Source organism: Acanthochromis polyacanthus, chromosome 4 (assembly GCF_021347895.1).
Source record: "Acanthochromis polyacanthus isolate Apoly-LR-REF ecotype Palm Island chromosome 4, KAUST_Apoly_ChrSc, whole genome shotgun sequence".
In the NCBI taxonomy this organism is placed as follows: domain Eukaryota; kingdom Metazoa; phylum Chordata; class Actinopteri; family Pomacentridae; genus Acanthochromis; species Acanthochromis polyacanthus.
Window position 1 is genome coordinate 17,053,445 of NC_067116.1, and position 12,164 is coordinate 17,065,608.

Here is a 12,164-nt window from a genome sequence, read left to right on the forward strand (position 1 = left end):
TGTGCCCCTTCCCTCCAGGGTACACTGCTCATATAATTTACCACTGTTATTTCTACATCACACATTTACAAAAGGCTCCAGCAAGTAGCATCAGCAAAAATGAACTTTTGTGAATAGTATAAACTTTGAGTTTGTTGTTAATGCTTGATGACTGTATTGAATTTTGTCCCTTTGGCTCTTGGAAAAGGTCAAAAAGTCTGAAAAATGCGACCCTAAACTTAACAAGGACAGGAGAACATGATATTTCAAGTTAAAATTCAAGTTGACAAAAAACCAAAACCCCCTTTTTAATTCGTATTACACATGATACCATTCACATGTAACATTATAAACCAATGCACAGTAGTGGTTAGCACTTTCGCCTCGCAGCAAGAAGATCCCCGGTTCAAATCCCGGCCTGGGCCTGGGATCTTTCTGCATGGAGTTTGCATGTTCTCCCTGTGCATGTGTGGGTTTTCTCCGGATACTCCGGCCTCCTCCCACAGTCCAAAAATATGCTGAGGTTAATTGGCTATTCTAAATTGTCCGTAGGTCTGAATGTGAGTGTGATTGTTTGTCTGTATATGTAGCCCTGCGACAGACTGGCGACCTGTCCAGGGTGTCCCCTGCCTTCGCCCAAGTCAGCTGTGATAGACTCCAGCACCCCCGCGACCCTAATGAGGATAAAGCGGTGTATAGAGGATGGATGGATTAGTCAAGTGAGACTCATGAGAAGCTGAGTTGATCATAAGTGGTCACTTTTATTCTCATTATGGGGTTTACTAAGATGGTTTTTGCAACTTTCTGTTGTCACTGTTATTCTGTTGACTCTGCTAAGACCAATAAAACTCCGCTTGATGTGGCATCTCATAGTGCCACCAAAACCTCTTTTTTATTTTAATGAAGATGGAATTTTGAACTTCTAAATAACTTAATAAATTCTATTACCAGACTAGAACTCTGAAAATTCTATGACTGTGCAAATAAATAAATAAAACAGATTCAATGTACCGGTATTTGTCTTTTACGTTTAATGTTGTTTTTTTTCTAACATTTAGACATGGCAACTACAGTATGATTGGGGAAAGATTGTGGTCACAGCATATAATTTTTTTCTTATCTAGGTTAGGCAACTGCAACACTTGCATGCAGTTTGGGAAAGGTCATGATTATGGTAAACAAAAAGGCCAATTCTGTGAGGGAACATAAACTCCAGTTTCTAGTCGGTATGTCAGACATGTCACCACCATCCACAACCTCTACCTCCACCTATAATTCTTTTCTTTATTAGTTGAAAATCTATCTTACGCTGATCAGTCAAAACATTAAAGCATTTGACAAGAAAAATAAATGACATTAATCATCCCATTACAGTGCATTATGTGGGAAATGGTGTGTTTTATAATTTGCTAAGTGTGCATATTAAAGAGTTGTATTGGTTCTGAGGAATAGGAAGGTCAAGAGCATCATTACCATGGTGTGACTGTAATGAAACAAAGAAGATAAGTCCAGCTTTATTTTACTTATTACTCATGTGATTGAAACCAAGGATGATCAAGACATAAAGTGATTGATAATCAAAGTACAGACAGTTTTTGATAATAAAGGTACAGATAGTTTTTGACGTAAGCCATAATCAGTAAAGAACATGAGCGAGTTGTATGTGCAGTCTCTAATCTTGCTTTGCAGCGGAGAAGTCATTCCTACGTGAGCGATAATGACAAAACATCAGCTGTGACAGAGGACAGCGGAACAACGCAGCATCGGAAGGGGCGGCCAGCCTTGATAGATAGCTATACACACTGTTAGAGTATAAGAAGACTGGGTCAGGAACGGTTAGCAGTCTGATTCCATCCGAACTGACTGAACACTTCTTGTTGGTTAGGGACAGAGGATTCAGGCCCAGAGCTCCGTATCGCACATTCAATTTTGCTGTAATAAATACTTTTGATTTTAAGAAGAAGTCTCCTGACTACTCCATCAAAAGAACTGGGCGGAAACAGCCTTACACATATTTTGTTGGTTTGTTTAATTGTAGGATAAGCTGATTTCCAACAATTACTCCGCTGGAAAATCATCTGATGTGGCATTTATGCGGATGTTGCTTTGGCACGCACCACCCACCTAAACATTGCTGCAGACCAAACACAACCAACCAGGCTCACTGCTGCACTTCTAGCCTCTAGCAGGAGGAACAAAATACTGACAAAAGTGTTCAGGGGCTCAAGAAACACAACACAGAGCTCAAGGCACTGACCTAGCCATCAAACTTCCAGAAATCAATCCAAATGACCATCTGTGGGATACACGGGAACAATTCCAATCTACGTGCAGCCCACCCAAAGACGTCAATACCCACATCCCTGTGCCTCACATGTTCATGTCTAAACAGGTCAGAGCTGTTTTGGTGGTATGAGTAAAGCTTTCTTATTATTTATTTCTTATTATATTAGGCAGGTGGTTTTAATGTTTAAAAGGATGATCACTGCATATTGAGACAGAATCTTAAACAATTAAAGAAGGGTTAGAGACAATCAATATGGAACCACTAAGTAGAGTAGTCCAAAAGGAATATAAGATTCACTGAAAAACAAAACAATATACACCGCCTGTCCCAAAAAAAAGTAGCCCCCTGAATTTAACTAAGCAAATAGGTAAGAGCCTTCCATTGGATAATTACTGCAGTGGTGAATACGTTTCAGCAGCAACAACTTATTTAACACTAGCTGATGCAGTGAGGAGCTTCTCATTTCTTAAACAATCATGTTAGAAGACATATCTTGTGGTAATGGAAAGGACGTTAATCTGTTTCAGAAAGGTCAAATTACTAGCCTGCATCAAGCAAAGAAAACCACTAAGAAGATTTCTGAAACTAGTAAAATCAGGTTAAGAACCATCCAATGCATCATTAAAACCTTGAAGGATAGTGGTGAACCATCATCTATGAGGAACAAATGTGGTCGGTCATGTGGTCTGATGAGTCCAGATTTACCCTGTTCCAGAGTGATGGGAGCATCACAGTAAGAATAGACGTGGATGAAGTGATGCACTCATCATGTCTAGTACCTGCAAGCCTGTGGGGTTAGAGTTATTATCCGGGGTTGGTCAGGTTTAGCAACGTTATTTTCCCAAAGAATGGGGTCAGCTGACTACCTGAATATACTGAATGATCAGGTCTTTCCATCAAATGAGATTTTCTTCCCTGATGGCATGGACATGTTCCAAGATGACGATGCCAGGATTCATGGTGCTCACATTGTGAATGAGTGGATCAGGGAGCATGAGACGTCATTTTCACACATGGATTGACCTCCACAGAGTCCAGACTTCAGCCCCATTGAGAATCTTAGGGATTTGCTGGAGAAGACTTTGTCCAGCAGTCTCTCTCTCCCATCATCAATATAAGATGTTGGCAGAAAATTAATGCAACTCTGGACAGAAATAAATGCTGTGACATTGCAGAAGCATATCAAAACGATGCCACAGTGAATGTGTGCCGTTCTCAAAGCTAAAGGTGGTCTAACGAAATATTATATTGTTTGGACGGGCAGTGTATTTAAGACTTAAAATAGCAGCTCATATACAGGTTATAGTGTTCAATCATCTTGTTGCCTTTCTACTTGTCAGTCTTCGGCAATCAATAAAAGCCTATACTTGCATTTTTTCCATGTCATTCACTATTACAGGTTGAATCTCTACTTTTTACTACATCAGTAGTTGTGAGATTGGCTCTAAATGAACTACAGTGGTGCACATTTGTGGCAATAAAGAGACATGCCATGCAGTACGCAGATGGGATTCATTGATGTGTTTTCAAAGCTTTTGGACGATAATGGAGGGCTGTTAGAGAAGAATAAGCAACTGTATAGCAGGCATTGGTTGGACAGATGAAATGTGGTATTGGGAGAAATTCATTGCTGGTTTTGTGGAATATGAGAACAAGAAAATTACAGAAAATCACCAGCCTAATCCTGGAAAAGCAGTGAAAGAAAAGAGGGTACGCACACTGACGTCACATGTTCCATTTATGTTCCAACTAAACAACTATAAATGGCTGAAATATCGCAGCAGGCATTAAAGAGAAATACTGAACTCCATATATGACTATAATTCTATCTACCTGTGCATCAGCAGCTCTTGTTCGACCCACTTGCTTAATTGTGTTTTTAAACTTTACAGTGTTTTGCCGCAATAAAAAGCCACATTTCCCTTCCAGATCAATTTTCCAGAACAATTATGATGGATACAAACTGACAACAGAGGTCTGCGGTGTCGTTTATAATCAGGCGGGTGGCGACGTGGTTTCTGCCTGTAGTGCTGCAGTCTCATCAGATCACTAATCAGGGAGAATGCTGCTGGTAATTACCCATCCCACCTCCACAGTGCAGCAGGAAACAGCAGCAGAGAGTCAGCGCACCCTCCACCCGCCTCTTCTCTTTCCACTGATTGCTGCTGTTTCATCTGCACGGAGAAGCATTAATCAACTCTCTCCATTCAGGTGAGAGCACGTTTATTCATAACACTTGACACCAACATTGAGTGAGCAGCGTGTTAAATTCAATTATCATTCCAGTGAGCCGTGGAATGCTTTTGCCAACATGTTACATGGCAGAACATGAACAGAAATCCTGAAGGTATTTAGGTAATATTAAATCATGCAAGCACATACTGTTGTGGATACAATATGATCATTCGGAAATGACAGCGGAGGCGGAGGAAGCTCTGAGGGGCTGTAAAATAATCTGTGACAAGCACACAGATTGAGAAGTGAAACCCTCAGGACTTCTGGGATGCTTCGCAGTGTCCTGTTACGGAGAAATAAGAAGAAAGAATACAACAACAAAAAGGGCTTCATCTAAGAAACAAAAGCAATGACATCTACTAAGTACACAAAAGTAATCCAAAACGTCAAGCAGACACAGAGAGTCCTGTAGGGTGCCACAGCAGGCTAAGAATCCGTCCATTATGAACATTCAACCCATTATAAAGTAGTTTCTTCTTCATAGAAAGCACTAAAAATGAACATTAAATTACTAAAATGAGTAAAAACATGATGTTTGCTATCAAGTTTAGGAATAATTTCAATACAGTTTCATCAGTTATTTTTAATTTGGCTTTGGTTTTTGAAATGAATTCAGTTTTGTCTGTCTGTAAAGGCAACGACTGGGTGCAAGAATTCTCCACTGGATGTCTTTGCTTTTTTTTGTTCGCTGCCCAGAGAGCTGCTAATGAGAGGCTTGAATTACTCCCACTGGACAAATGAACTACCTGGAGGTCACCTGATGTATTCTGCAGCATCTGATGAGCTCCAGTGGGAGAGCTGCTCCTGTGCATACAGGCAGGGGGAAGTGTTGATGGTTATCAAGTAAACCTGTATGTTTTTACACAGTGAAACATTACATTATTGTGGGAAAACAAGCACAGCGTTGCATTCTTTCCACCAACCAACTTACAGCCTGCTGTTCAAACAGGTGTGCTAATACACAATGATATGCAGTTTATTTGCAGTTTATGTTTAATTTCTGAGTGTGGTCAAAGATGTGTATTTTTCAGCCACAATCATGGCAAAATGTGGCTCTGGAGACACAGTCAGAGAAACTACCACAAAGACAGTATTTAGCACTTGTGCACTTCAGCATTAGTCTCCCTGTCTGTGGGCAGATTTTGTTAACATAATAGCATCACACCCTTGCCAACTATAGTCACAAAACAGAAGGTGTGTTGTTGAGATCTAAATGTAAGTCTGGGTTTAAAAATGGGTTTGGTTTACAATTTTCAGCTCATGAGTCCTCAGTAGTAACGGATACTGACCTGACTGAGATCTGACCATCAATGTGAAAAGCAGTGATAAAGTGTAGGATGTGCAACACTGGACCTGTATAATGATTATGGATATCAATCTATGTCCTCCATGAGTATGTTTGATTAATCTGTGTGAAACTGGTCTGATACACAAATCTTGAAGTCACAAGTCTAGATTTTAGTCTCACCACCCAGAGCCAACATTCTTTTATGATGGTGGTCTCATTCGGGCTGGTTGGCAGGAAGGATTTTCCAGTTTGTTCCTACATTTGGCCTAATCTAATAAACTGGAAGCATACAAGAAAATAACAATATTGAGAGAGGACTCAACTCTGTGTGACTGATTTTGTGTCACATTTTGTGTCACATTTTCAAACAGTCAGTGATCCATCAGACATGTTTAAAGACCCAGAATTCTTCTTTCTGACGGGCTCCAATTATTCCCCCCATGCTACGTCTCCTGCAGTCACACAATGAGGTTTTAGCACAGGCTCTATTAACCTCATGCAGACTATAACGTAGAAGTTTTTTAAGCCTTTCTGCTTTGTTAAGATCAAACAGATGCAAGACTCTCTTGAGATGCTGCAGATACTGAGTCTGGAGGGACAAACTGACACTAAAGAGTGAAATACAAACTGTTTCCAAAAGCAGCAGGAAGCAGCAGCCGGTCCACAGAGAGCTGGTAGGAATTGTAACATTTGGTCCTTTGTCTCCAACTTTTCTTGAATTAACTATAATGAACTAATATAAAGTCTGTGGGAGGTGGTGTGAACATGCTGTGCGCTGTTTACTGATGTAATGTTGGACGAACTCTGCGTATTGAAGATTATATGTTAGATGACAGATTTCCATAAATGGTCAGTGCTGCCATGTGTTTTGCTTTGATGGATCAGATAAGATAACATTTGTAAGAACAGAAAGGATAAACACACATAATAAAATGGACGAGAACGGGCAGATTGATGACATTTATGAGGTTATATGTTGATTTATAGACTCATGAAATCGCCTTAAAGGAAAAATACTAATTCAGATAACTTCACACTGGCTCAAAAATATATGTACATTCATGTTTGCCAGCAATTTGTTTGGCAGATTTGGAAAAGGAGAGCTGCCACAGGAAAAACTACCAGCAACCAGTGATGACAATAGCTGGCCTTGGAGGTTTTTGCTGGAGGTCATTGTAAAAAAAAAGGTGAAATAGAGGAGATACTGTAAAGACAAGTTACACCAAATGAAAAGAAATAATGAAATGAAAAGAAATAAGCTGATCTATACCATTTTTTTTAAGTGACCAATTAGAGTACAATATAGTCCCACATGTCCAGTAGAGAAGATAAAATATGTCAATATTTGATTTCAATCCAAGCATTGCTAGCGCTCTGACTGTATTCTTTTAAAACAAATGTCAAAGGAAAATATTAATTGATGTGTTTTTCCATCTATTACTTTAATGTGTAAAAGAGGGGATGGTGCTGATTTTTCACTTCATCCGCCAACAATGCAAACAAACAATGGTCAACAATACAACCTTAAAGAACACAGAAAATGTGCATTAACGTGATCAGCAGTTCACACAGATGTTGAGCTTCATGCACATCATTCTCTGTGGCTTTCTCCATAGCACACACAAAAATAGAAAGTCAAACCAGTTTCTGTACACCATATGTCTTAGTGACTGATACACAGGATTATAATAAAACAACTAACTGTAAAGAAATCACCACTGTCTGTCTGTCTGTCTGTCTGTCTGTCTGTCTGTCTGTCTGTGTCTTTCACTTGAAGTCATTGTAGTAACATAACATGCTCATCCATCAAGCTAGGTTCATTGATTCAAAGATAAAATCTCTTTCTGATTCTCTGGCTTTCTTGCCGTCACTGATACCCTGGAACTCAAAACGTCGATTTTGTTCATTGTTAACATTTCTATTCATGTTTTTTATGTCCAGGTCCAAACGCACAACAACAGGATGGAGACCTAATGTCAGTTAAATTGTAGTTAAATGCTACACAGACATGGCTGCTACTAGTAACAGGAGGTTCAGCTGAAGCTGCTGTCCAGAGAACCGTTGACTTTTTAAAGCTTCACACTCACTATTACACTACAGTTCATGCATTCCAATGTTTGTGTTTTCTCGCGAGAACTCCCAGCAACTCCAGCCAACTGCAGACTGACCACAGGTTCAGTGACAACACCTGTGTGAGTGTGCAGGGCCTGTAATCAGTTTGATTCCAACCAGGGTTCATCTCCTTTAAAACCAAGCTCTTGTTTCTTATTGGTGGAAAACTAAAGTCTGTACAACAAAGCAGGATTTAAAGTTAGTGAGGTAGCTTCAGATTTAACTCAGGTAGCTTATGCTGCACACACAGCCTGCTCTGGAACACTCTCTACTGGCCAATCAGTTCTGTTGGAAAACGGCATCAACATTTACAGAAAATCTCATGGATCTCGTTGTGCAGACAGTGAGAGGATCTCCAAGGAGGGGGAGAGTTTTTAGCATTTAAACCCTCTTCTATTGGTAACGAGCACAGATACAGAGGAACAGATTCTCAGTGGAGGCAACTTCAGTCTTCCTTTCTTTTCTTTTTCCTGTTGGCTACAAGCAATTCTCAAAGACATTGCATTGTTCTATAGGCCTTATAGCAGTATAAGCCCAAAACAGGAACTGATTAAAGCACTAAAACCTTTTACTTGTTGACCTTACAAGATTCCTGTACACCCAAGACCGTCACCACTACAGTTCCAGCTGAAAGAATAAGGATAAAACTATCTTACTGGCCTTAAGAATAGAATACATCTAAGTAACTGTTCATTCAATAAAATACACAGTAGTAGTTATAGTTAGATCTATTTGTGTCTTAATGACGGGCCAGTGATACTGATTAGCCTATTAACTTTCACATTCACTCAGCCTGCTTTTTTTTCTTTTTTCTCTTGGCTACAGCAGCTGTGTTCCTTTTACCCTGTATTATACAATTGTGGATCAAAAAGTTTCAACTGTCATGAGTCAGATTGTTACGTGACACCACAACATCAGTTACCTGCCTTACATGTTTTTGACCACTGGTAGGTGTGCAGCTGTGGGTAGAGAGAGAGAGAGAGAGAGAGAGAGAGAGAGAGAGAGAGAGAGATTCAGCGGCTAAATGATCCAACCAACATATACAGGATCATCATTGGTGACCAGAAAAGGATATGCAGCTACCACCAAAAGAAGAAACAACAGCTTTTGTAAATCTGGAGCCATTTCATCCAGGACTTACATTACATTATAAATGTTCCTCTGTACCCCATGGAGATATTCCATTAAAAATCAGCTGTTTCCGGCTAGAATAGTCATTTACCACATTAACAATGTCAAGACTGTGTTTCTGATTCATTTAATGTCATCTTCATTGAAAAAAAGTTTTTTCTTTCATAAATAAGGATTTTTCTAAGTGACCCCAAACTTTTGAAAGGTGGTGTATGAACTTGTAAAACTATTGCTGATTTGAATTAGCTCATTAAAAAGTGAACTTTGACCAGTTATCTAGAAGGATTTAAGTAATATATTGAGTATGTCAAGTATATAGTTAAACATAGCTGTTATTAAAATTACTCAGAGTGCCCACTGATATAAATGATCACAACCAAACTGCTAGAGTTACTCCAACCCTTCACCCAATCCTCCTACTGCCTGTAAATTCAGCCATCTTTTCATTGCAAAGTTGTAAATAATTCCTACCAACTTGGGCAAATTTCCAGGTTTCCTGAGAAGCTTTCTGACTTGTGTAGCTCAGGCTTTGATTGCATTTGTTCTGTGTTTGTTTATTCCTTCATTAGAAGTGGGCTTAGTCCTTTGTCGAGGATTTAATGCCTCTGCAGAAGGTTTGTCTCTGTTTAAAAGTTATTCTAGTTAATAAGTTCTAGTCCTAAAGTTTTATTGGTGATGTGATTCATTTTTTCATTATTTGCCCAGGCTTAGATGAGACAAATGTTGGTTTGTGTCCAGGGGAATTCTTTGTTCAACTTGTTTTACTTGTTTCTATTTAAATGGACTCTGAAGAAGCTGCTGGCAACTGCTGTTTATCTGCACTTCTGTGTTTCACTTCTTAACAAACTACAAAATCAAATCTGCAAATCTGCACTCATTTCCAATGTCCGGCTGTTCCTAACATTTCTCCTCAACCTCCAACTTTTGGAGAGAATTTGGTTGTCATAAGCAATTACTTTGACTTTTCCATCTCCTTGATGCTTCAGCTTCAATCATTCAGTCAGCCCTTCTTTATCTTTGCTCTGCAGACATAAGCATATTAATACCCATCAATGATGTTGTGTAGCGCATAAAGAAAGCCCTCCCCTAAAAGTTTAGGAGCAACAACAATCTGCGATGTAAATTTATGTTAATTTAATTTGCTCTAGAGAGGGAAAGTGTTGCTGTGTTTCAGCTCCATTTAACAGGGAAACAAAAGACCTCAGCTGCCTCTAAACACTCTTTTTCCACCACATTTTCTGCAACAGTAATGATTCTTTTTTTTGTTTGTTTTGTTTTCACTGCAACAGGATTAGAATTTGCACACAATCCGTGGAAGTTTACTTTAAGGCCATCAGTGATGATTTCGAGTACATTCAACATTAAGGCAGGTCAAAATGTAAAATAACTCATTTCAGGTTGCTGCAAATATTGGGAACATTGTGTTTCAGGAAGCGTCACATCAGAGAGTTAATATTTTCTTTATTAATTAGCAAGGGCAGCCTTTGCTATCATAACTGTAAAACCTAAACATCTGTTCAGCCTGACTAGAAACAGAAGAAGCATCCAGAGAGCAACAGAGGGTGGAGTGAAATAGCCGTTATGCCACCAAAACCACAGTTTGCACAAACCATTCTGACCCTGTTGGGCTGATAATAACACATGTATTATCATTTAGCATCTTCAACCACAGGAGAGTAAAGCTCTGATTTCTCACTTGGTGATGTGTGAACCATTCAGGTTTTTCCAACAGCTGGAATCCCAACAGGACCTTCACTAAAAGTCCTCTCCTGCTGTCCATTTGTCACCAAAAATCTGTTCTCTTCAGACCAAAGTTACACATTAAGAAGGTGAAAAGTGTGAATCATGAAAATAATTCCTTCCTTCCTGAACGTGTTGTTTCCTTCAGAGTGTGTGAAGTCCCTGCCTCGCTCTCCAATCCTTCCTTCCTACTTGCAGCAGCTCGAGGACACCAGCTCACCTCCATCTTTCATCAGGCATTATACAACTACTCTAAGCTACAAATTGAAAAATTAGAATATTGAAGTATTCAACCACAAGTGTTTTATGCAGAAACTGATTCCAAAAGAAGAATAATGATGGAGGAAGCTCCACCCCGTGAGTTGACCTGATTGGTTCCATCTGTTTGTTCCATCTGAAGCCCTGAGAGTGTGAATCTATCAGTGTATCGCTGCATTCTAGAGGTGCAGATGCTCAGTTATGTTGCTTATGGCTTATTTTTTTCCACAATATATCTTTTAGCTTTAAAATAAAACATCTGGCTCCTTCAAGAAATACACATCTATTTCTATTCAGTTCTGAATGTGTTTTGTGAGAACAGATTCGAATTTCAGATTTTGAAAATAAGGGCCTTTGGATGGAGAAAAACAAGATTTTTCTGACCCTTATTATTTCAAAATCTTTTTGAGAGTTAAGATTCAGTGTTTATGATCAGGTATGAATTCAGACTGAGGTTTGAGTTACACATTTAGCTGTGATGGTTAAGGTCAAGGTTGGGAGTTAGAAAAGGTAAACCGTCTTTTCCCTCAAGGTCTAAATCTCAAAATCATGTCAAAGATGGCAGTGGAAGGGGATACCGTCGTCTGTCAGAATAGCCCTTTAACGTTCTGGAGCACACTGTGACTCACTATATTTTATTGAAAAATATGTTTTAGATAATTTCACCTGTTTCAGCCATCTCTGCCACTTGTTTGAGGTACATTATACCAAAAAGAACATTAGATGTCACTTTGTTTTGAAATAGCATGCAGAATAAGTGACTGTGCTCACAGGAAGTTAGCAAGAGCAAAATCACTCCTGAAATGAGGCCCTCTGTTTGCTGTGATTTTCAAGGGTAAGCTAATAATTTTTGACATATTGTCATGTCTAAAGAGTTACTGAACATAACTGTGTAAGTTGAAACATAAAAAGAAAAACCTAAAAGGGTCAATAATTTTTGCAAAACGTGCTCTATCGATTGGAAGAGCTCAATATTTCCAAAACTGGGGGGTCTGTTCATAAAAACATTAATTGATTTTTGTTGCTAGTGCCCCAAGGAAATAAAAAATGTAAATAAGTAATTTTTTCATTGCTTTTTTCTTGGTGAGGACGTTAAAGGGATACAGAACAATTTGACAGTGAAAACAATATCTG